The 25,357-nt window shown below is 28.4% G+C and overlaps 1 protein-coding gene and 1 pseudogene across 4 annotated transcripts in view; both read left to right on the top strand.

The window, feature by feature from the left end:
* The window catches only part of hpo (serine/threonine-protein kinase hippo), a 161,920-nt gene extending 153,450 nt beyond the window's left edge, over positions 1 to 8,470 (top strand). For all 4 annotated transcript variants that reach the window (XM_075359461.1, XM_075359471.1, XM_075359450.1 and 1 more), the window contains one exon: positions 5,418 to 8,470. The gene's annotated coding sequence lies outside the window, so the exon portion shown is untranslated. The remainder of the gene's footprint in view (positions 1 to 5,417) is intronic.
* LOC142317602 (uncharacterized) overlaps positions 4,035 to 25,357 on the top strand; it is a 61,440-nt pseudogene continuing 40,117 nt past the window's right edge.

Raw genomic sequence — 25,357 nt, 5'->3', positions numbered from 1 at the left:
TTGCAGATATGTTAGATAAAGGAGAAAGTATCTTCATTTTTTTAATGTAAAAGAAATGTTAATTATATTAATTAATAATATTGGGATTTGGTTAAATTTGCTTGTTCTTTTTTATTGTTTCTGTAAAGTATGATAAACACAAAGAAATATAAACCATGCTAAATGGCTATTTAAATAAATTGGAAAACAAGAAAAACACTCAAAAATAATTTTTAGATAATTTACTAACATTAGAAATACTTATGAAATGTTCTAAAACAAATATTTTTAACAGCATTTAGAGAATGAAAGTAAAAGATACGGACTAGTTATTCTAGGCACTCCCAATCAAAACATCCAATCTACTGAAACCTCTAACTCAAAGAACATTTTCATTGTCTTTTCAGTTGCCTATCAAAACTAAAATAGTGAAATTTTTAATTTCTATCTTAAGATTATTTATTAATGTAAAAGAATTCATTTTGATTCAATAACTCAAGACAGAAGTACATTTTTTAAGGCCTATTATTGTTGAAATAATCACTGTGAAGTGACCTGAAATTTAATGAGATAAGATTAACTGTAAACTGTATTAATTATGTAACATAAAGCAGGAAGAAATAGCAATATGAATGTTTTTTAGGATGTTATAAAGCTCAGAAATACCATACTTCAAAAAAGTGAAAAAACTTTTTTCTCCCATGTTTATCTTAAGATGTATATACTGCATTTCTACTATTTAAACTTGTTTTAAGTAATAATGAGTTTTAATAAAATAATGTAAAACAGAACAGGCTTTTTTTTAACGCAGATATAAAGAAACTCTTACACAAAATACTATGAAAATACAACTGACGCAAGATTTATGTTTTTTTTATAAGATACCAGGGAGATGAAGAAAGTTTATCAATCTTAAATTAAAACAGTTGTCTAAAAAAATGTAGACTATAGATAAATAACAATCACGATAATGGTCATAATGTACAAGAATAAGTCAATTATTATCTGCAATTTAGTTTTATTTTTGTTTATGTTGGTAGTACTGTTGTGTTGCATAGATGACACATGCGTGGTTTTATTGTTATTATGTCTGTGCAGGTTTGATGCTGCTAGGTTAGTTCCATTATCACTGCTCTGCCATTAACCATGGCTGCTTCATTTTCTGTTTGCACCAAAGAAGAGCAGCATCCAGTGATCCATTTTTTGTGGTTGGAACGTGTATCAGGGCCGAAATTCATCAAAGACTTTCGGTACAGTATGGGAACAGTGTGTTGCCACAACGGAGTGTCTACGAATGGATTGAAAAATTCAAAAATGGTCACACAAGTGTGACGACCATTTACCGCCACAAATAAGGAAAACATTTACTGTACACATGACATGGTTTTCTTAGACAGAGAGTAACCATTGATGAAGTGGCACATCATCTGAAAATTAGTCACGGTTCTGCCTATGAAAACATCCACAGCAGACTTGGGTTTTTTTATAAAGTCTGTTCAAGATGGGTCCCAAAACAGCTCACACAGTTGCATAAACAAATGTGCTTGGACATTTGACAAAAACATTTAGATCGCTATCTTAATGAACGGGACATCTTCTTAGACAGAATCATCACTGGTGACCAATCATGGATCCATCATTACGAGCTGAAGAGTAACTCAGAGTTTAGAATGGAAACATCCAAATTCGCCCTGCAAAAAAAAGTTCAAGACCCAACTGTCCGCAGGAAAACTGATGCTTACAGTTTTTTGGGACTCACAAAGCCCAGTACTGCCACATTATGAGGAAAGGGGCACGGCAATAAACAGTGTGCATTGCAGTGAGATGCTTACTGCCAAGCTGAAGCCTGCAATTCAAAGCAATTACCGAGGACTGCTGTCGAAAGGTGTTGTGTTGTTGCACGACAATGCCCATCCACATACTGCTGCTCACACTGCTGAAACACTCCAGAAACTCAACTTTGAAGTACTGGCTCATCCTCCGTATAGTCCTGATCTTGCCCCTTCTGACTACCACTTGTTTGGTCCACTGAAAGAGACATTAAGGGGGGGCTGTCGATTTACCTCAGATGAAACAGTGAAAGAAGCAGTGCATTCCTACCTCACAGCTGAACCCAAAACCTTCTTTTATGAGGGCATCAGGAAGCTTGTGCAATGATGGACCAAGTGCATTGAAATGCAAGAGGACTATGTGAAAAATGATGTACATGTAAGTTTCCTATTTGTATTGCAATAAAATTTATAACTACATTGCGGATAATAATTGACTTACCCTCGTATAACAAAATATAACTTCCTCTTGACTGACCAGTCAAAATTGATTAAACAATCATACTATGAAGTTTATTGCATTACTAACAGATGGTCATTGAATAAATCCTTAGAAAATCCAAGAGATGGTGCTCGTAGTATCGAAACTAGTTTGCTTTTAGTAAGCGTCATTTGTCGCTAGAGTGCATTTAAAGTTTCAGCTGTATCCATCTCATGGTTTCATTGTCATAGTCGATTGAAGCAACAACTTATTGTTTATTTAGAAAAGTGGAAAAAAGTGAGTCGAGTGGAGATTAAGCACCGAAAGAGATCAAAGCTAAGTTGGATGAAGTTCATCGCACATCTGCTCCTGTGTTTGCAACTGTTGACAATTGGCCATACATCCACAAAAATGAACATTGTTCGGACGTCCAGTGGAAATGACCACCCCTGAAATGATTGACAAAATTCACGATATGGTTTTGTGTGATCGACGAATCAAAGTGCGCAAAATATTTGAGGCCACAGGCATATCGCAAGGTACAGTGTTTTTAATTTTGCATGAAAAATTGGGTGTGAAAAGATTTCGGCAAGATGGGTGCCACATTTGCTCTCAGTGGAGAACAAACGCAGTCATGAGGCCGACTCTGAGGCTGTTTTGGCACTTTTCCATCGCAATGCTGATGAGTTTCTGCGTCAGTAATAACTGTGGACGAAACATGGATACACTCTACTACACTCAAGAGACAAAGGAACAGTCAAAACAGTGGGTTTTTGAAGGCGAATGGGCTCTGAGGAAGGCAAAGACTGTTAAATCAGCTGGGAAGTTGGCCACAGTTTTTGGGATGCACATGGTATCATCTACGCTGATCACTTAGAAAATGGACAAACAATAACTGGAGAGTATTATGCGTCGTTATCGCACCAGTTGAATGAAGAAATCAAGAAAAAACACCTTCATTTGAGGAAGAAAAAGATCCTCTTCCATCAAGACAATGCTTGGGTGGGTGCACATCTGCACAGTTTCGATGGCCAAAATTATGGAATTAAAGTTTGAATTATTACAACATCCACTGTATTCGGCCCCCAGTGATTTTGTTTTTATTTCCAATGGTTCACGTTGAACGAGAAGGTCATCACCCAAACAGATGCTTATTTTGAGGACCTAACAAATTCCTACTTTTTGGACAGCTTAAAAAAGTTGGAGAAATGCTTGGAAAGGTATATAGAGTTAAAAGGAGAAAAGGAGATTATGTTGAAAAATAAAAAAATTCCAAAAAAATTTGTTTTTCTGTCTTTTTCTAAGGACTTATTGAATGACCCTTATATATTTATATTTCAAAGGAACAGATTAGATTTTGTTATGGATTTATTGGTCTGTAATTTTGAAAACAAATACAGTATTTTATTTAAAAGAAATTCTTATATATTTCATGATTTAAAATGTTACAAACTATTGCATCAATGATGAACAATAATTGTATGGGATACTATCTCTTAGATATTCTTTAAAGAGATAAAACCATTTTCTGATAGTACTATATAAGGCCTGTTCAAAATAGGTTGTAGGCCAAAAAAATAATAACTTTCTTAGTGGCTTCCAATCCTTCAAAGTAGACCTCTTGTGACTCCACACTCTTAATCCAGTGGTCCTTTCATTGCTGGAAACATTTTTCAAGGTACTGATTTGAAATAGCTACAGCTTGCTGTCTCAATCATCATTATGTCCTGTGCATCTGGCTGTCAAATTAGGACCCTTACAGCTGTATCTTCAGTTTGAGGAACATCCAGAAATCACAAGGACTCATGTCTGGTAAGTATGGAGCCTGGAGTGAGGAATACTTGGCAAAGAAATCGTGGATTGGACGTGATAAAGAAGCAGGTGCATTGTTGTGATGCTACTATCACAGCCAGCCACTTGGGCTGAACTGCATCATGAAGATATCATAGAATCTCTAGATAGTATTAATTGTTAACAGTTTGATCTTCTAGTGCATAAAGTAGATACACCTTCTAGTGCACTAGAACTCCATAGTAATTAAAAAAAGAGCCAGCATCATTTTCACTTCGCTCCTACTTACCTAGGGAAGTGACTTCCACTACAGAGACTGAAACTGTCATCACAGCTTTAGTTAAGATTCATCACCAGTTACCACAGCTTTAAGAAATAGGATCACCATTGCTATACTCCAGCATATCCTGAACAACTTCAAAATAAATATCTTTCAGTTCAAGCAAAAACCACTCAAGACACAAGTATAGACCATGACATTTGCTATTTCTCAGGCACCCATCTGACAGTTTTCCATTATCAAATTTACATTTTAATGATATTTAGATGTTTCATATCTGACAGTTTACTGGCATGGTGGACATTCAAGGTATTCTACCATTTTGAAAACAGTTATACCTTTGTTTATGTAACCTCCATAGCTTCATTCCCAAAAGCCTGCTTAATTTTATGAATTGTTTCATTTTGGCTAGCATCAAGCTTTTGATGCAGTAACATTATTCAACACATTGAATCATTATGCACAAAATAAAATGACAAGCACTTGAAACTAACACACACACACACACACACACAATGGCTACTAGACAATAGTTGCACACTATAAGGTTAAAAATGTATGCATGTATACTAGGTACTAGTGCTATGCTCTACTAAGTACTGCCATTCACATTCTACAAAAAAAATTTTCATTACTACAAAAAAAATTTATGGTCCAGTACTTTTTTAACTGATTTTGTAGGTAATTTATAAATAAATGCAAGTACACTTGCATTTATTTATTGTATTTGTAATATTTTAATCTTATCCTTCTTTATGAAAATAATATTACGGAAAAGAGTAATGTAATGGCCAGGAAGTTGTTTTTTTTTTGCTGTAATGAGGATGTAAAATACTAGGAAAGTGAAGAAATTAGTATAATTCTCATTAACCAAGAATTTCTACTTTATAAAGAGGTCATCTATACCAAATATTACTGGATAGATTACAGTAAATCTCATGCAAAATAGATGACAGTGGAAGTACATAAGAATACACAATCCTAGTATGTAAGCCTATATACTTTGCACAGTCCTCATTAGAATGCAATCTTTGTAAAGCAGATCATGAAAGTGTTAATGGAAAAAATTAGCATATTAATTTTAGATTTATGACATTTTTTTAATTATTTGTTTCAGATCAAAAATTGGTTATTGTTATTGTATTATATTGGTTATTATTGAACAAGTTACCTTGATGAAGAGTGATAGTACACACACTTGAACTGAATACATGCTGTTGCCATGAATGTGTACAATAAGTATATTTGTAAAGAAAACATGTATTGTTTGATGCACCTGACCTCAGCACAATCAACCAATCATCATTGTTTTGTTATTAATTAATGTTATAATGTAAATAAGTATTTTAATTAAAAAGTAGTCTAATAGGCTAAATATAATTTATAAGTAGTACTAAAAAAAGTAAATAATAATTGAATTATAATTGTAATAAAATTTAAGACTGGGTAACAATAGAACTTTTAGATTTATTTTAAATAAATAATGATTAAAATAATCAATTAATTTTTAAGTGTTTGACAGGGAGTTTAGCTTATAGTTTGGCCATATAAATTTATATTTTAGGATTTTTGTTTGTGTTTTTTCTCCTATAATAGCAAACAGTGGGCAAGGCCATAGTTTAATTAATTATTGTTCATATTTATTGTAAAAAATTTATTTGTATTATTTGTTGTTAAATTATTTAGAGGTGCTCAATTAATTTCATATTTGGACTGGAGATTTTGAAATGGTTTGTTTGTTTTTACTGTATAATGAAATCTGCTAACAAAATAATAACTGGCATTTATTGGTTAATTTGTCTTTCATAAAATTTTTGGTGCATTTTAAATGGCAATGTAAACACAGCTTTTTAAAATCTGCTTAACAATATTTATTTTTTTGTTTAACTGCTGAACTTTTTTTTACTCTGATTAGAAAATCAATTTTGTTTTTTACAAATATTTTTAATTTAGTTTTTGTTGTTATTTGAAATAGGATTGCAGACCAGTCTTAAATGTGCTGAGTTAACTTTTCATACTGTTTAGAGAATTTCCTTACTAATTTAAAAAATTTTTAATTTATCAAACCTTTATAAATGTAATTTTGTTTGTTCATTGCAATATAACTCATATGCAGTTAAAATAATTAAGGTCTGTAATTAGTTTGATATACAGTATTAGTAAATGTACTAAACAGTTTAATGTAAGTAGTACCTACAGTATTTTTGGCTTGATCATCTTTATCAAATAAGCATTACATTTGTTTACTGAAAAATATCATTCTGTGGCATTCAGGTTCCACATAGCTTTGCATATATGATGAGCTTTGTATTAATTTTGTTAGGAAGACTAAAAAAAAGTTCAAGATATTTTCTTACAATTACTAATATTTAATTTGTGTATAAGTTTCCCTCAGATATTAGCCAGTAATTAAAAAAAAAAGTGAAATCTATGTGGTGAGATCAGTTAAGATGTATAATATAAGACATAATATAATCTCAAAAAAGTTTGTTACTGTATTAACATCAAATATTAAGTATAATTTTTTTATTGAAGTTACATGGTTAATAGATTATTATTCATCCACTTAAGGGATTTATTATTCAGTTGCTTGCATTTAAGAGAAATAACAGTTAGTCATTAATTATTGCACTTACATACTGTGATTGCAAAATAATTGGGCACCAGAATTATTTATGAATGAATAATATAATTATTGACATTTGTTGCCATATTATTTATATGTTTTCTTATTAAAATTATCCAGGAAGTTTGTGAGAGTTGATTTATATGATACTTTGTAGCTCAATTGCCGTAAACATGTTTCTGAAAAATTCCGTTTACAAAAAATTTTAAATGAAAAATCACATCAAAAAATGTTTGCCTCTATAATAATCCCAATGCAAAATTTGTTACATCTATAAAAGTTTGGTGAAAATTTGTTTCTGTTTTTAATAAGCCAGTGTCCATTAAAAATCTGATCTTACCAGCCAAGTTATGTTTAAAAATAAGAAATTTCTGTGTTAAAGTAATAAATAAAATTGTTTGAAACAAGTTATCTCTAGAATTAACTAGAATTAATCATTCAGATTTGTGTATGGCTGTGCCTGTGCCTACACCTTAAGTGAATGTGAGTGTGTGTGTGTGTGTGTGTGATTATATTTTTGTAATTAATACACATGTAGAATATTTCCTTCTCCACTCCTGCCCCTTGATTAAATATAAATGCCATCCTTAAGAATATTCGTTTATTATATCCTTCTGAAAAGATTTTTTTTTTACCATATTTTCCATACACATTAGGTGTTATACATTTGGCTCATTAATAAACCAATTATTTCAGCTTCCAGTCCATCCTTGAATTTGCCCAAATTTTTCTTACTTGCTCCTGATAGTTTCACTATATCCTAATAATTCAAGTTCTTTTAAAGCCTTTCTTAATGTGAAAAATGTTTTTGTTCATTACCAACATATATGAGCCTGTATCTTCATGCAAAAAAACTTGATTTTATTAGCAAGATTATTATTACTATGGTATGGTTATTTGAGCACATCATACCATAATAGCTCAAAATGTTTCTAGAATACTTATGTTGCCACACATCTGCTGCTTCAGAATGATTTGAATAGTCAATAAATATATCTTTCTGTTCATAGCTATGAAGTAGCCTTCACATCCAATAAGTGGTGCATTAACATTTTCTCTAAGATTAATTTTACCATGAATATAAACGAAAGCTACAAACCATCACTTTCATTCATTGCTAAAAATATTTTTTAACTGACCCCAGAAGAATTTTGAAAAAGTCTTACAAAAAATAATTTTGATTTTCATTATTGAAAGATATACACAATACTTAAGACTTTGGAAAGTTGCTTTTAAAAAATTAGACATTTGTATGTAACTTTAAAAAATTTTAAAAATAAGGAATTCTTTTATTAAAGTAATAAGTGATATTTTTTTACATAGAATTAATTATATAAATTTGTGTATGGCTATGTCTATGCCTATACCTGTTTGTGAGGTGTGTGTTTGTGTGTGTGTGGTCATGTTGAATCAGTCTTAGTAAAATTATATATTCATTATACTTTGTAGTGATAGTCAATTGAATTTTTAAAATTTTTGTTTACTCATATCTCCTTATCATTTATGTAGTAATAATAACAGTTTGAATAAAAACTTAGAAATTATACTTTGTTTTTTTTTTTTTTAATTGTAACATTAATGAAATATTGCATCACAGAATATTACACAGTTGTAATTAGTCATTAAAAATATTTACAGTTTAGTTTTTATGTTTGTTAAATAATCTGCTACTTTTCCTATTTTTAGATTAATGTGCACTTGTCTACAGTCATACCTCATAGCTGACATTTGTGCTAACATTGTATCAATATTGCTGGAATGAAATGCCTGTAAGATTTATGTTAAGATTTGAATGACATTTCTACTTAATGGTACATTTTAAAGAAAAATTTATAATCTAAGCATTTTTATTTTTACACGAAATTAAGCTGATTGCAGAAATTAAGATCTTTGTAAACTGTTATGAAAAAGAATCTTTCAAAAGTGGAACATTCTAAGATGAAATACTACAAACAGAAATTTAAAAGATCTGTCTGAATCACGTGAAGCTAAAAGAGGTAGAAATAAAAAGCAAAAGAAATCGTTACTGAAGCCAGCAAGATAGGGATTCTTTAAAAAAAAACTTTTTTATATTATTTCTTTGTGCCTTTTACCCTTTTTCGGCTGCTTAAAATTAAATGACTGTACCATTGGCATTTTTATTGCAAAACATTCTTGTAAAAAAGACCAACTTAAATGTGTTACCTGATGCTTGTGTTAAATCAGGGTAAATGACATGTTTTTTTTTGTTTTGTATCCCATAGTAAGATGAGTAATCATGCAACTTTATACATTGAAAAGCAGTTATTCTAAAAGCATTGAAGCTGTTAAAACTCATGATTGCTGTCACAGCAATTCAGGGAAAATCCACCTTTAATCGGTATCATCCGACATTTGTAAAGTAGAAATGTTATAATATGAAGTTTGACTGTGTTTGGGTTATTTCTGAATGTATCTTACTGCCAAACTTGCATCTTTACATTTAAGTTATACTTGGAATATATATATATATAGCAATGTTATAATTTTAATTTAATTGTTCGTTTATTTTTATGTACTTAGGGATAAAATTTCTTCTTCCTCTTCATTATATATAATAATAGTTATTTTTAACAGCAATCAATTGATAATATAACCTCATTATGTATTTGCAAGTTAGAAAAAAATTAAGCTATTTAATGATAGTTAAATTAAAAATAGTTACATTCTATAAATAACCATACTTTTATTATTTAGAATTGTTTCCTTACAGTACTTTATGTTAGTCAATAAAATGTATTCATTCATCAATTCATTATAAACTTTTGATCATTTTAATAAAGTTCTTCAAAACCTTTTGTATTTTAGATTATGTTTGTTTTATTTTTTAATATTTACATTATTTTTAATATCTCTAAATCTCAATTCTTAAATGATACGTTGTATATTATGCTTATCTATTTCCTCATTGTTACAACGAATTGTATAAATTGGGCATTTTCAGAAACCCATGTTAGAATACTACAAAAATGATTAATGTACTTTTGCAAACATTAAGGGTTTTTTTTCAGTAAAATTCAGATGTTTTCTTTTTCTTATTTGTGTGATAACTACAATTTTCTAAGAGGAGTAGTTAATTTTATATTTGCTATTATGAAGCAAAGAAATTTCCCTCTCCCCTTGATTTAATATTACACATTATATTAAAAAATTCTTCAGTACATCGGTTACTCGGTGAGAGTAACAAACCCCATTGAGTACCCAAAATAAAAACTTTATCTTTAATTTTGTACCAATAAGTTAAAAATAAAAAATATTTGCTCTTAAAACAAAATTAGAAGCTTCGTTTGTTAGATGATTGAAAAATCCTCATGTCTCTTGATGTTCATCTTAACAAATAATTGTTATGAATAGTAAATCAATATTTTCTTCATCTAATACTGTAGCTTTTTTGCTCTTGTTAGAGTTCAATTTGTAATCTATTTTAATTGTCAAATCAGCATCGTGTTTCTTTTAAATTTAGTAAGTATTCTTAATGAAAAGAGTGCACTTAAATTGGTTTATTAAATCCAACATAAAAATTTTGTTGTGCTAGAAATAGATTAAATGTTGAACTCATTAAATTCCATTACCTTATCTTCAAAATTAGTAGTAAGTTGGCATCATCCATTCGGCCATGGTGGAATATTTAAAAAGTAATACAGAAATCAAAATATGTTGACAGGTCTAAAAGGAAATTTGTTATAATGAAATTCAATCTATATATTCTCAAACGTTAATTTTTATTTACTCTCCTGCTGACCATTCGTGTATAACTTGATATATGTCTCAGATTTTGGTAGGAAATCTTGAGTTTTATGCTCTGGTATTTCAGTCTGAATAAAAAAATTGGCTTTAATTTTCATCAAAGAAAAGATTTTATTAAAATTATACATTTTTCGTAGGTAATGTTTGAAATGCCACTAAGTGTGGAAGTTAATTGTGTTCTTGTTATAATCAAAAATGTCAAAAAAGGTTAACAAACAGTAACGTCTAAATATAACATAACCATTGTTTGATTTTCTAAAAATTTTGTACAAGTTCTTCAGTTCAATTTTAATAACTGTTCAGATTACGGGTAATTTCCTAGAGGCTGCAGTTAGAGTGTTTGGTTTGGTTTCCTCTGCTTATAGTGATCTGCTGCTGTTTCAAGCAACTAGATGCTTGTTTCAAAATTATCCGTAACCATGTACTAAGTTAAATGATGTTACAGGAAGTTATTGATGATTTCTTTAGTCTAAATGCAGTTCCTTTTGGTGATTTATTATTATTTAAAGTAGTATAAATTGTAACAAAAGCTTGATGTATTATTTAATTATACCAAACAAGTAATATTACTTTTGAAGCAGTAATGAAAAGATTTTTTTTTTTTTATATTTTCATTAAAATTATACTATTAATTTTCTATTAATGTGCAAGACATACTTTAACATAATAATACGAGATAAAATTAATCATTTGTTATTTATAGTATGTAATATTTTTATATTATTGTTACTAAAATATTAGATATTAGCATATAATATATTGAATAAAACCAAGTGAATTGTTGCCTTTTAATAATTCATTAAAATTAAAACTAGATATATATAAATCCATAAACTTATTTTTTTTATAATATGTGTATAGTATTTTTAAATACATTTTATAATACTATTATAACTCAGGCTTTTATTAATAACATGAATAATTTGAATATTACTATATTTAAATTATTTTCAAATTGTTAAATTATAATTATGTATTTAGGTAATGAAATTTCTGTAATTCATAATTTATTTCTTATATTTTCAATGTAATAATAATATAAAAATACATAACTTTTTTAAATAAACAAATATATTATAATACATATATTTTATTATTCATAATATTTGTATAATATTGTGGAATTATTTTTTTATTTTTTTAAGTTTTACATAATACGTATAATTATAATCTGTGTATTATAAATGTGTAGTTTTTATCCAGTGGTTTAGATAGCATGAAAAATAATATATTTAGTCAGGTATCTAAACAAATTTGTGTCATAAGTAAGTCATATCTTGCGCATACCTTTTACATAATGTGTGATGGAATTTTTAATGAATTTCTGTAATCTTTTAATTGTCACCGTCTTACTTCAGCCACTGAACTGCAAAACAGCCATGTGTCTTATTGTTGTATTATATAAATTTATTTTTAATTTTTTATGGTTATATTTATAGTTTTCACCTTCAATATTAATTTCTTTGTCGTAGATGTGATTTTATAATAACCTTAGTTGGATTATGACTATTTTTTGTGTAAAAGAAAAACTGTTAACATTTTGGCAGCTGACGCCAACTTGTTGAGCTGGATCTGCCAGATCCTTTTATGTATAACCATCTGCTAATTTAATTAGATATGTAGTTCTGTAAATATAAACATATCACTCATTTTAAAAAAACACAAAATTTATATTGTAAAGTAGTATTAAAAACAATTTAAAAAATATCCTTATTGAATTAAATCTTAACTGAATTTTATAATTATTGTAATAATTACATTCATTCTTTAGCCTTTATTTTTATCAGCCTCTGTTACATAAAAATGATTATATATCAGTTACTCATAAGTCCATAAAACATTTAAAATAATTTCTTCTAGCAGATTCTAAATTATATTGGATTAAAATGATATTAATTTCACCGATTTTTTTCATACTTCATATGTTCAATGTGCCCACCATGTGTGGTAGATTCTTATGTGAGAATGTTAGTAGATGTTATAGCAGTGATTGGGGGGGGGTCACAAAACCATTCACTAGGATCAACATGAAGGTAGCGTTAATATTGTATTAACACCTCATCATAATCCGCACTTCATATTCAACATTATGGCAAATTTTCACCAGGTACTGGCGCACTCCATTGCCGGAATATGGAGTTTCTTGTCATTAAATGTAACCAACCCTGTTTTCATTAAGTTGCACTATTATTTATTTTCTCACCTCCTGAGAAAAATTTGTAGAATATAAAAAGATGCCTCCCAGTTCTTAAAAGAATGTTTTTCCCTTTTTTAAATTCAATTAAACTTGAGTTAATTTGATGTGATGTACTTACATATGTTTTACATAAAAATTTTAGCCCTGTGGCTGGTTTAATTGTAGTAACTTACAACAAAAATACCTCATACATACTTCTTGTAACTAAATTATGTTTGAGAAGATTCTCAGCCATATCGTTCAAATGTTGCTTCACTTACATATAGGGTTTCTCTATCAGAGATCCAGATCATGTAATCTACTATTTATTAGTAGAAATATGGTAAAATTGTTATGACAAGTTTATTTGAATGTAACACCCTAAATGCACATTCCCCTCTCTCTAAGAGTTTTTTCTGTTGTCCCAAATTCTGAAATTGTAAGTAATTTAAAATAACAGTGTTTTAAAGAATTAAACAGAATTTTTTAATGAATCTTAAATTCTTAATTAACAGTTAGGGATACTTCATCTCCATATTTGAATTGTTCATTATAATATTTAAAATATTCTATTATCATAAGAAATTCTTTTTTGCCACATGAGTGCTTGAAATTTTAGCATTCCTTTCATACCCAGTAAGTTAATTATAATCATTTTGTCTTACAAGTAAATTTTGAAACTGATGAATCTTTGTTCTCAACATTACTGCAAACCTTTTGTTCAGAATCTGTTTGATCAAATTATATCTTTCATCGGAAATAATTTCATAAATAATCACTTTCATAATTTTTTCCAAAAACAATTTATCACCTGAAACTTCTGAAAAACTGTTTTGTCTTAAATAATAAAATTTAAACTTTTCATTTAGTTCATTCAGTTATTTAGTTAAACTTTTCATTTAATAAAGGAAATAAACAAGAATTTAGCTATGCAGTTGAGAGAATGTTTTGAGCTTTGTTTCATAAATATTTAAATTGGATAGATTACTGTTTTTGGTATTATTCTTCTTATTATTCCATTGTTGATATGAGCTTATAATAAAAAGTTACGAAGAATTCTGATGTGGAAATCAGCATAATTTTATTCTTATCCATACAGAATGCATAACGACAGGATAATTGTCTGTTACGTTTATTTTTATTACTCTTTTGTAATTTAATAAAAATGCTACAAAATTTGAATTTATTTTCTCTTCATAACTGTGTAAGCCCTATTACAATTATTCAAACTTTCTTTTAATATCCAAGATATTCATTTTTAAATGAAAAAAAGAAAAGCAAAAACATGTTTCTATAGCTTATATAATAATAATATTTTACTACAGTAACAATTGTTAAAGTAAAGAAAAATAATATTAAGAAATAAAAATGAAAATATACTTCATACAGGTTAGGTCTCACAATGACTGTTTATACGACAGTGCTAGTATAGTACCACCACATTCAAAATTTATTTGAATATTTACTGCAGATATATTCTATTCTAATATATATCTATGTATTTAAATTTCTTAATGTATTTATTTATTTATTGTTGTTTTTCTTCCAGAAGTGAAATAAAATCATGCATAAAACAAATAACAGTCAATGTGCCTACCACCTTGCAACAAAAACTCAAAAATTAATCTTTTAAAATGACTACTTTACCAATCTGTAACTGATACATCATCACATTTACATTTAAAATAAATTTATTTCTTTATGCTTTTAAGAATTTTCTTTTCTAATGTTTTGTTGTTTAGCATTGCTCCTTTGTATTTAAGGAAGAAAAAAATCAAAATTAATAATAACATAAAAATATTTTTTTTTTTAAGTATAAATAGAATTTATACTTCTGTACAGTGGCTATAAATATAATTGCAGAATACATAAAATCTGGAATAACTGAAACCAAATTAAAAATGGAAAAACATATAAATCATCAAAATAAATCTAAACACTTTACAGGTAATAAAAATTAAAAATCTTTCAATGAAAGATGTCTAAATAAAAACAAACATAGCATTACAAACATCCTGCACAAATTTTAGATAATCTAGAAGTAATTTTGCAAGATAAGTTCCTTAGAAAAATAAAGATTACTGTTAGATATATTTAAGCTTATATAAATATAAGACCATTTATCATGAGCTTAGATATCTTTGACAACAATATATAACATGATGACTTGTTAAATGGGTAATTAATTTTAACCATGAATGCATAGATAGTGCAGAAAAATTAAATCAGAAATGCACTCTCTCGGATGAGTGACAGTCATTTATTTTACTGTCTTGGTGAAATTTTAACTTATAATCAGTGGATCAAATACATTATAAACTTTACTGTAGTAAAAATCTGACAAAAGTTAGAACTTCATTGTTGCCAGATCACTGAATAGTATCATACTAAAAACAAAAAAATTATTTTACAAACAGCCAAAGCTAATAAAGCACTCAATTTATTAACAAAAATAAATTATAAAAAGTAAAATCCTAACATCTTTAAACGCTGGGCAAGTCTAGTGGTAAACTTATCATCGCAAATCAGTTGTTTAACATCTGATTTTCGATGACAAAGGTTCTGAGGTTCAAATCCTAGTAAATATTAGTTGCTTTTATACAGATTTAAATACTAGTGGTGTACTTCGTTGGTTGGGGTTCAATTAATCACATGTCTCTGAAATGGTCAGCCGAAGTCTACAAGCTACATCTTATTTACATGTAATACATATAATCCTCATCTGATTGGACAATGGGGGGTTACTATTATTCAATAGTTGAACAGATGTATACATGAAGAAAAAAATCTGTAAAAACATTGAAAAATATACAATAAAGTTGAGAACTGCATTAGTATTTAAATTTATTTTTTTATCACTGAAAATTCAATTTTCTTCACTTCCTGCTATTATCATGTTCAAAAAAAAGTACCATAAATGTCCTTTCTCATAAACACTGTACACCTTAATATCAGCTCAGGCATCCGTAGAGATCACAAAATGATTTTTTGCAATATACATTTGTAGCAGTCTGATCAGATTTTTACAAACCTAGAATATTCAACTCGAACATGAGCTGAAGGTTTTCAAGTTTTGAAGTCATCAATTTCTAGTGAGTTAGGTAATGAAATGTTTTGCCCTGTTTATTAATTAATGGTCTTATAACTGGCTTAACTTGAAATCCTTTTGCACTATGTACTAGTACATAATATACTGTCTAGTCAATCCAGGTTTTACCTTTTTAGGTTGAATAGCTGTACTTGCAGTAGACTGAACAGATATTTGTAGTTCTATTTGCTTTCTAAAATCATGAATAGTAAAACATCCTGTGTTTTATTAATGTGCAGTGTAGTTTCTATTCTCACCTTTTACAAGCCTTATAATGGTTCATTTTTTGTATTTGTTGGGTAGTTTTTTAATTTACCAACACTATTTACTATGTTTAAAAACCATTTTAGGAAATAAAAACATGATTATAAACAAGATAATATAGTGCAATCCTTTGGTGATGTGCCTGCCTGTTTATTTGTGTAATGGTGACAAAAAACAGCAATTTTATGCTGCTCTACAGGAACTACTCTTCTGACAGATTTGAATGTACCCTACCCATATAACTGTAGTGCTGTAACTGCTGTTGAAAAATAATAGAGTGATTATTTATAGGATAACAATTTCTTAAACAAAGGTGATTAACACTGACGTGACTAATATATTCCGTAGGTTGCATTTTACAACATAATTGTGGCATCTGTAGTGTTAATTTATAAGGCATCAATAAAGTAGTGTTATATATTGCAACTTGGAGCAGAAACTGATCGTACAGCTCACTGCTTTGGGTGTGATATTTTTGTATTATAGAAGAAAGCAGAGAGTAATATTGTACACCTTACTGTTCTAATTCCCATTTGCTTTTTTTTTTTTTGCAGTAGTGACAAAATAGTAATATTGTTTTAATCTCATCACTACAACCCGTGCTCTCATTAAATTGATGCTAACTATAGAGGAATGACAGGTGGAAGTAGGATGTAATGGCCAATACTGCCAAACACTTTTGAATATCACCGAATAATGAATTTTGTAGAATAGAGTTATGGAGAGAGCTATGTGCTCCATACACAGGTATACTGAACCACTGGGTGCTAGATTATTGGACTTTTGCTCTAATCTTATGCATGTTATTTGTGAAACAATTTAATGGAAAGAATGTAATCTGTGATATCATAGGATATAACAGTAATATAAAAATAATGGAATGACTATTTATAGGATAACAGTTTATTATACGAAGGTGATATAAATTTAATTTCAGTTAAAAAGTATGAATATAATAATTTGTCTGTTGACTTTCCTTTTTTTAAGATGTTATGTTCAGAATCGAAGATATTTAACAAATTAAGTTGTTGAAAAATGATCTTATGTATCTCAAAAACCAATCTGAGCTAAGAGGATTGTATGTTAATATGTATTATAAGAATTTACTGCACTTGTGTGATTTTTTCCAGCCTCCTTGAATAAGTCAGGCTGTGACAGGCATTTTGTTAGGCTGTAGATCGTATTTTCATTTCAAAGACATGCTCATTATCTCTAAGTGTATCTTTTCAGTTGCTATTCAGTAATATTTGCCAGTAAATCAATATTTTAATAACGTGTGTGTGTGTGTGTTATTTACATTATTTTAGATGGTGTGAATTTAAAAATAATTAGTATTTTTTTTTCTTTAATATTACATTTAAGGTTTGAATTAACCAAATGTGGTATGTTTATAAGTAAATACTTTCAGTGATTTAAGTAATTTGACTATCTCAACTGCTATTATTTAAATATTGAAATTTCTGATTATATCATAAGATGGTGATATAAATATTTATTTACCATCTGATATAGTTTTCTTTTACAGATTTTTTCCTCTCTTTGTATTGTATGTTACGTAGTTCATTTTTCCCAATGTATATTCTTTTCCCATTATATTCTGTTTGGTTTTTCCATTTTTGTAAAATAAATATTTATTTAAAATATAATAGTTATTTTAGAAATCGTATTACAATTCAAGGATTGCTTAGTAATAAAGAATACAGCCAAGTTTTTTTTTCTGATGGGATTAACCCCATTTTTTAAAATATTTTATGACTTTTTTATACAGCGCTTATTAATTTTCTATCCATTAGAGAAGAAATGCAGTCATTTTTTTAGTTTCTTAAATAACCTCATTTTTCTGTTTTATGTTGTTAAAAATTAATAAAATGAATTGTTTAATAAGTAACATTCTGTTCTTTATTATAGTTGATATCACTGTATTAATACACATTACTAAATGCTGAATAAGTGCACGAATACTTACAATAAATATTGTTTTTAATATAATATTATTTAATTCAAGGATGAAATATTTTACATATAAAAACAAAATCATTACAAGAACCACATAAAAAATTGCTTAAAAAATGGACATGGTCTATTGACAGGATAAGAAGAAGAAAAATTTTTTTTACCAGGAAAATTTATGAACTGTTTTTTTCATTTGAAAATTATTAATTTCCCCTTTTGTATTGTTCATGCATTTCCTGATTAGTATATTTATAAACGAGTACAGTAACAAAATTAAATTTAAAAAAGATCTTTTATACAAAATTGTGCTTATTTACATTTCTTATTGTACTATTTTATTTTAAACACGGATGCATTATTTTTACTTAATTATAAATGTATTACATAATATCTTTGTTTACAAAAAGAATGAGTAAATTTTATTCTTACTATATTTACATCGTAATGAATGTGAAGTCTGGCTACTAACGAAGGCTAATAATAATAATAACTTAATTTGTAATCTCTTTGCTTCAATTTCTGACATAATCTTGTCATTCGAAACAAAGAAACCAATTTGTTTAATTGCTTAAATATGTGACATTCATTTTTTCCTTGTTTTAGTGCTGGTGCCTTTTTTTTGGGGATGGAGGTGGAAATGCATTTACCCACGAAGTGTCAGACTCCTGCTGGTAGTCTAATCCAACTGCCATCAACAGACTACCAACTAAAACCATCCCCCTTTGAAGTAACCCTTCGCATCCCGGAATCACCCCGAGGCATTACTTTGAGATGTGTAGGCCCTCTTACGAACTCACTCGTACCAACAACATGTCTCTAATGCTCAGTCATAAATCATGAAATCACAAAACTAGTATCACGTCGATGTATCGCGATTTCAATAGCAGTCTGTGACTCAACATATTTCTATTACCGTCAACCTTATTGGTAATTATGGATAAAACCTTGCCTCCTCCTCGGTTTTCTTTTTCACGACTGCCCTGATAAACGTGGCCATGACAGTGCAGGATGTCTCACTTCTTAGCATTGTCTCTCCGATACGGATAGTAGTCCAACTCTCCCCCTAACCCTCTACCCACTAGCTTCCAGTTTTGGACGCTAGGCAGCAGTCTTTTTGTCCATCGCCCTTTTTGGAAACCCTCTCATCTACTCTGCCAGCAAGCCAACAGATCTCGCCTAGTCTCATTTCTGTTCTTGCCCTCCTTCCTCTCCTTTCTTTCCTTGGCTAGCAGGTCGAGAGGAGGAAGCCCAGCAAGGATCATAGCTGCCTCAAATGAAACGGTACGGTAGGCTGAGACCACACGTATCACCATTCTTCTTTGTATCCGCTCCAGGATATCCCAGCCATATGGACAGCCCCGCCTCCCACGGCACAACGCCGTACAGCATTATAGAATCTACCACTGATGCCAGCAGACATCTCTTCGACTGATGTGGCCCTCCAACATTTGCCATAATGCAGCACAATGCCAAAGCTGTTCTTTCAGCCTTGCCAGCGATTTCCCTGATTTATACCTGGTACGTCAGTCTCTTGTCTAGCCAGATGCGCAGATACTTTACCGCCGGAGCTGGCACCACAACAGTGCCCCTAACCAAAAATGTCACATCAGCAAGTCTCCTCCTCCTAGATAAGACAATGGCTTGCATCTTATTAACAGCCACTTGCAATCTGCTGGCATCGAACCAGTCCATGATTCTGTCGATTGCGTCGGCGGCTTTGGCCATCAGTTGCGCCTCCATATGAACAACCACTAATAGGCCTAGGTCATCGAAATACGCTATGGTTTGTGATCCCTGAGGCAGCTCCAGCCTGAGAACCAGGCCGTAGGCCAAGTTCCATAATGAAGGCCCAAGAACAGAACCTTTAGTGCTGGTGCTAGTTTAGAGTAAAAGTACAGTTAAAGTGCAACTTAGTATTTGGCAGTGTATAAATCATTTTTTTTAATAATCCTTTTTAATAACCTCCTACTGTCTTCAGCACTTCTGTATTATTTAAGTGATCCTTTTGTAATGAATGTTGACCATAAAAAACTGGTTATAATATTGAGTAAAGAAAAATAACACTACAATATTTTTTTTTTAAATATTTATTTATTCTTAAATTAAACTTACTTTTAGTGTAAATGGTTCCATTGTTGTGATGTAATAAAAAGATTATATAGATTTTGACAATTTTTTGTACATCGATTATTGAAAATTAACAATATTTTGGTGCATTTTATTCTAAAATTGTCCACTGTATTCCCTGGTATTGAAGTTTCTAATACAAACTTAAAGTTTGTAAAAAGAAAAAATTGTATTATGAAATTAGTAAAATGTATATATATATATATATATATATATATATATATATATATATATATATATATATATATATATATATAAATAAATAATTAAGCATTAGATAATTAGATTTTTCAAAAAATAAAATTCAAAACTTAAATTTAGGCCTGAAATTATGTAAGCTCAAGTGAACATATTTTTCTGTTAATTTAGACAAAATTTTACATCCAAAACTTAAAGAATTATCAGTCCATTTAAATAAAAATAAATGTCGGATCATTTATTGGTAATAATTTTCTTATAAATAATATTTTTTGAACCGATAGTAAGAAAGTTTAAAAACAATATTATTTATCAAGGATAGTAGAACATGTGGTAACATTAATGAATCGTAAATAATTTTTTTTTTTATTTAAAAATATTATTTACTTCTTTATATCTTTTATAATGAAAACTTACAAAATACTTTATTATAAAATTCAACTAACTACTTATATAAAATAATTGAAAAATGTACATAAATTACAATCAAAGCTGCCCTCAGAATATAAACTCATATCTAGACCAAGAGCAGCAGAGTATAGTTCAGAAATTAATTATTTTAGTACAAGAGAAAAAATAAAAAGCGTTATCTTAATATTAACGTATGATCAAGGGAGTATTGACAATCACAAAAAAATGTATAAAGTAAAGATTTCTTTGTTTGACTAAACAAAAGAAGTTTTTTTTAAAGACCTGTGTTTAAAAAGATAGTTGCAACCTGGAGTATTTAATCACAGAAATGACTTTTTTTTATAAAAATTGACAAAGAAAGTAAAGAAACTTAGTGAAACAATAATGAAAATAAGTACAACAAAATAAATAATGAATAAAATTGCTTGCATATGTATATGATAAAAAATTTCCCAAGAATGAATTAGAGGTGGCAAGAAATAAATTCACTGTAGAATTAAACAAGGAAGTTTTTAACCACAATGAAAATTGAATATTAGTAATGTGGGTTTACCTATTTATATCATCAAAAAGCTGCTTGAACACTTAAAAACAGTCTGAATGCAGTAAGGACTTGCATACTTATGAACGATCAAGCAGCAAAGAGAAAATATTAAAAATGGCGTAGTATAAAGTAGGTAGATTTTTTCATTGTGCCTAAATTATTGCAATGATGAAAATATTTAAACTCAGGTTACATATGCCCACACTTTTGTGAATTTTTGCTATTCATTCTAATTTGTATAATTAATTAATAGTATATAATGGTAAATATTAAATTATAATACTGTGTGTATAGTATTTTAATGCAGTTGTTTATGTTTTAATATCTGTGTTATATTTTGTAAAAGAGAGAAAATGTACATGGTTAAGATATTTTTAATAAAGATTGTAAAATAAAATGTTTATCAAATATCTTTGTTTAGTGGTGTGATAGTGGAAAACTGTTAAATTTTTAGTTTTGATCTTGAATCTTCTGCATTATTTCTCTGACAGTTGATTTTGCATCTCATATTGTATTATGTGAATTTATTTTCTTGAGTTGTATAATTTAAATAGAATACAAACAGCTCAGTCTTCCAGTATATGATGGGATAAAAAAAATTGTATTAAGACCCATTGCTAGGGGTATACTCTAGTGACATTATATTTACATTTCAAAAAATGAGAGAGTGACCTGTTTAAAGTTAAATTAAGTCCACCAATTTTCCTTTGATTTTTAAAAAAGATGCAGATCTAACCCCTCACAGAGGCAATTTTTCCAACCTGTTTGGATTTTCCATATGTTCATTTAATTCTAACTTGGGCATGTAAAATTTCATACATGTGTATTATTTTTACCATCAATAAATGATAAAACAATTGTTTATAAAAGAATGTGATTAGCTTAAAAATCATCTTCTTGTTCTTATACTAATGTCAAACCTGCACCCATGTACATGGCATCATCACTGATAATTTTTATTTGGCACCTGTAACAAATCATTTCATGCCTGTTACTACACAAATTAACATTACTAGAATTCCTTTCAACTGGAGAACTCGACTACTGTGTCCTTGAAATCAATTTCACATGTTCAACAGAACAGTAACATCATGCAGTGGAAAAAGAATGAATACTAATTGAAAGTTATTTTCCATTTAGAATATAATCTGTTCCTGAGAAAATGAAGTTCAACACATGTTAAAACACATCATATGCTAATTATTAGTAATTATAACCAGCAGCATGCACAGATGTAAACAGTATTAATAAAGATAATGTAGCAATCATGTGCAAATGTACATCTGTATTTTTGTAATGTATTTGGTTAATATTACAAAAAAGAAGTTATAAATTAATGCAATAGATAATTTGTCACTAAAAATTATTATTATAGTCCATTAAATATAGCAGATGACCAATGAAAAACATCCTGAACTTTTTGTGCTAACTTTACCTATAATTCTAGCATACCCATTAGTTGTTTAACATAGGTAGATATCACCAATAGGCATTTTTTCAAAAAAACTATTTATTTTTCACAGGAATTATATTTTAGCAAAATACTAATGCCAGTACAGCAAGTACTCAAGGAATGATAATTCAGCTGAATAGTGACTGTGAAATTGTGAAGAAATTTTCTTCTTTTCTTTATTGGTATATCCACATTCAAGAAATTTTTAGTGTTTTATGTTAGGATTGTACTTGTCCAGCCTCAAATATTTTAATTTCTTCTTCTCAGAAATAATTTAACTTTTTCTTAAATATTTAAGGAATTTAATTATAATAATAATTATCTTTTTCTCTTTTTTAAATAGTTCTTAAAATTTATCTCATTTAATTAATTTTAATTTGCAGGATTTATAAACCTTGCAAATTTTAAGTTTATTGTTGATATACTCTATAATAATAGTTTTATTAGAAATAAATAAAACACTATGTCCAAGTATAGCTGAATGATTGGTTAGTTGTTTTAATTACTTTAAAATAACTTCAGATTGACTGCATATCAATTTTTAAGTACAGCTTTACTATCATTATGACTGTGGAAAAACTGGAAAATACAAATAAAAAGAAAATAAATGTTACAAAAATTAATTTTTTATAAAATAATTACCTTTGATGATAAAATAGCTGTCTCCGAGTCGAAATTAGCTTTGAAAAAAGAAAACTTTCAAGTGGATTTTTCTATCAAATATTGAGATAAATAACTAAATTGTTTTAAGAAATTACAGTTTTTATTTTTTTTTTATTTAAATACAATTAATACAGTTTTAGTGATCCTAGACTGAATTGTCCTTTAAATTATATATGTGACAATTATACACAGCAATCGCTCTCATAATAAAATATGCTTTTTAACTAACTAAATTTAATTCAAATGTAACACATGTGTATTGTATTAATATTATTATTTTATTTAAGTTAATATTCAAAAGACGTAGAATTAGGGAGATAAAATTGCCAACCTGGGAGTAATTGTTTTTATGGAACATAATTTTTCTTTTAACTTCATATTTAATTAAGCTAATAGTGTAGTATTTATGAATCTCATTTATTAGCAAAGAGGCATTTTTGTTTTCTATAACTGGTTGTTCACTAAAATATGTTTTATTTTTCAAAAGAAATTTTTTTCTAACCATTTATTTCTTTGGCAAGTGAAAAATGATGCTTCTAACAATCATTTTTTTATTGAGTAAGTTTACAGCAAACTAGTTTTGTTAAATTATTTCAGTATATTACCTACAAACTTATTTTTTATAAAGACTGTTTAAAAAACAAAATTATATATTCTAACTTAGTAATCGTAAACACTGTTAATTTTTCTTTCAGATTTTTAAGATGGTACATATTTGTTAAAAAGTATTGATTTACAAAATACCATAACTTCACCTTCTCCAGTATTTTGACCCTAACAAGATATAATTGCAGAAAACCCAGTTGAAACAGTTTCGTGGAATCCTACAGTCATGGGAATTAAATAACATTACTTTGTGTTGTACAAAGCACCTCGTGTGTTAAAGCCACACACCAGAGTTTTTTAGCAACCTGGCCCTCAGCATATGACTATTATTACCTTAGTGGATACTCACATTTTTATTAGTTATACTTAATTTAATCCTGAAATCTATGTTAAACAGGTTCAGTTTTTCTGAAATTCTCAACTCTTTGAAAGTAGTATAATTTAAAAGTACATTTTGTTTCTTATTATTACATAATATATAATAAAAATATTAATTTTTTAAAGTTTATACCTATACATCTGATAACTCTTATAAAACCAGACAGTTAAAATGTAATTATATGATATAATAATTATGAGCGAGCTTGTAACTGGCATATTGCAACTATATTCCTTTATCTAATAAATAAAGGAATATGTTTCAGTTTAAATACATGTATTTAAAAATTTTAATAAAATATATGTATAGTTTGCTCTACAAATAATATATTTTTATAAGTTATTTATTACACAAATTCTTATCTGTTTCATATAGCAATTACATATAAAAAATATTTATTTTATTGATATAAGAAATATTTTTCTATCTTATTACTAGTAGGATTTATTGATGGGTTTATGTTATAATCTAAAAGTTTGAAATTAATATTGTCTTATATTAAGTAGTATTAAGATTTTGCATAGATGAACCTCATAAATTCAATCTCAAAGAAGAAATTATGAGGTGAAATAAATAAATTTTGAATTTATTCAAAACAGTTATAGTTTATTTAGTGAAAGATAAAATTATCATCTATTCTTATTAAAGCAGTTGAAATTATTATTACTTATACCAAAATAAAAATCTGTTATATTTTCCTATCAGATTAATATTGATATTAAAGTAGCATATAAAATGTAAAATATGACAATACTATTTACATTTTGCCTCAGAAAAATTTTGATTTAATGTTGTTTTATATTG

This window comes from Lycorma delicatula, chromosome 1, assembly GCF_047948215.1.
Source record: "Lycorma delicatula isolate Av1 chromosome 1, ASM4794821v1, whole genome shotgun sequence".
Taxonomy (NCBI): Eukaryota; Metazoa; Arthropoda; class Insecta; order Hemiptera; family Fulgoridae; genus Lycorma; species Lycorma delicatula.
The sequence above is the reverse complement of the archived record's forward strand: the minus strand, read 5'-3'. Positions and strand labels throughout refer to the sequence as shown.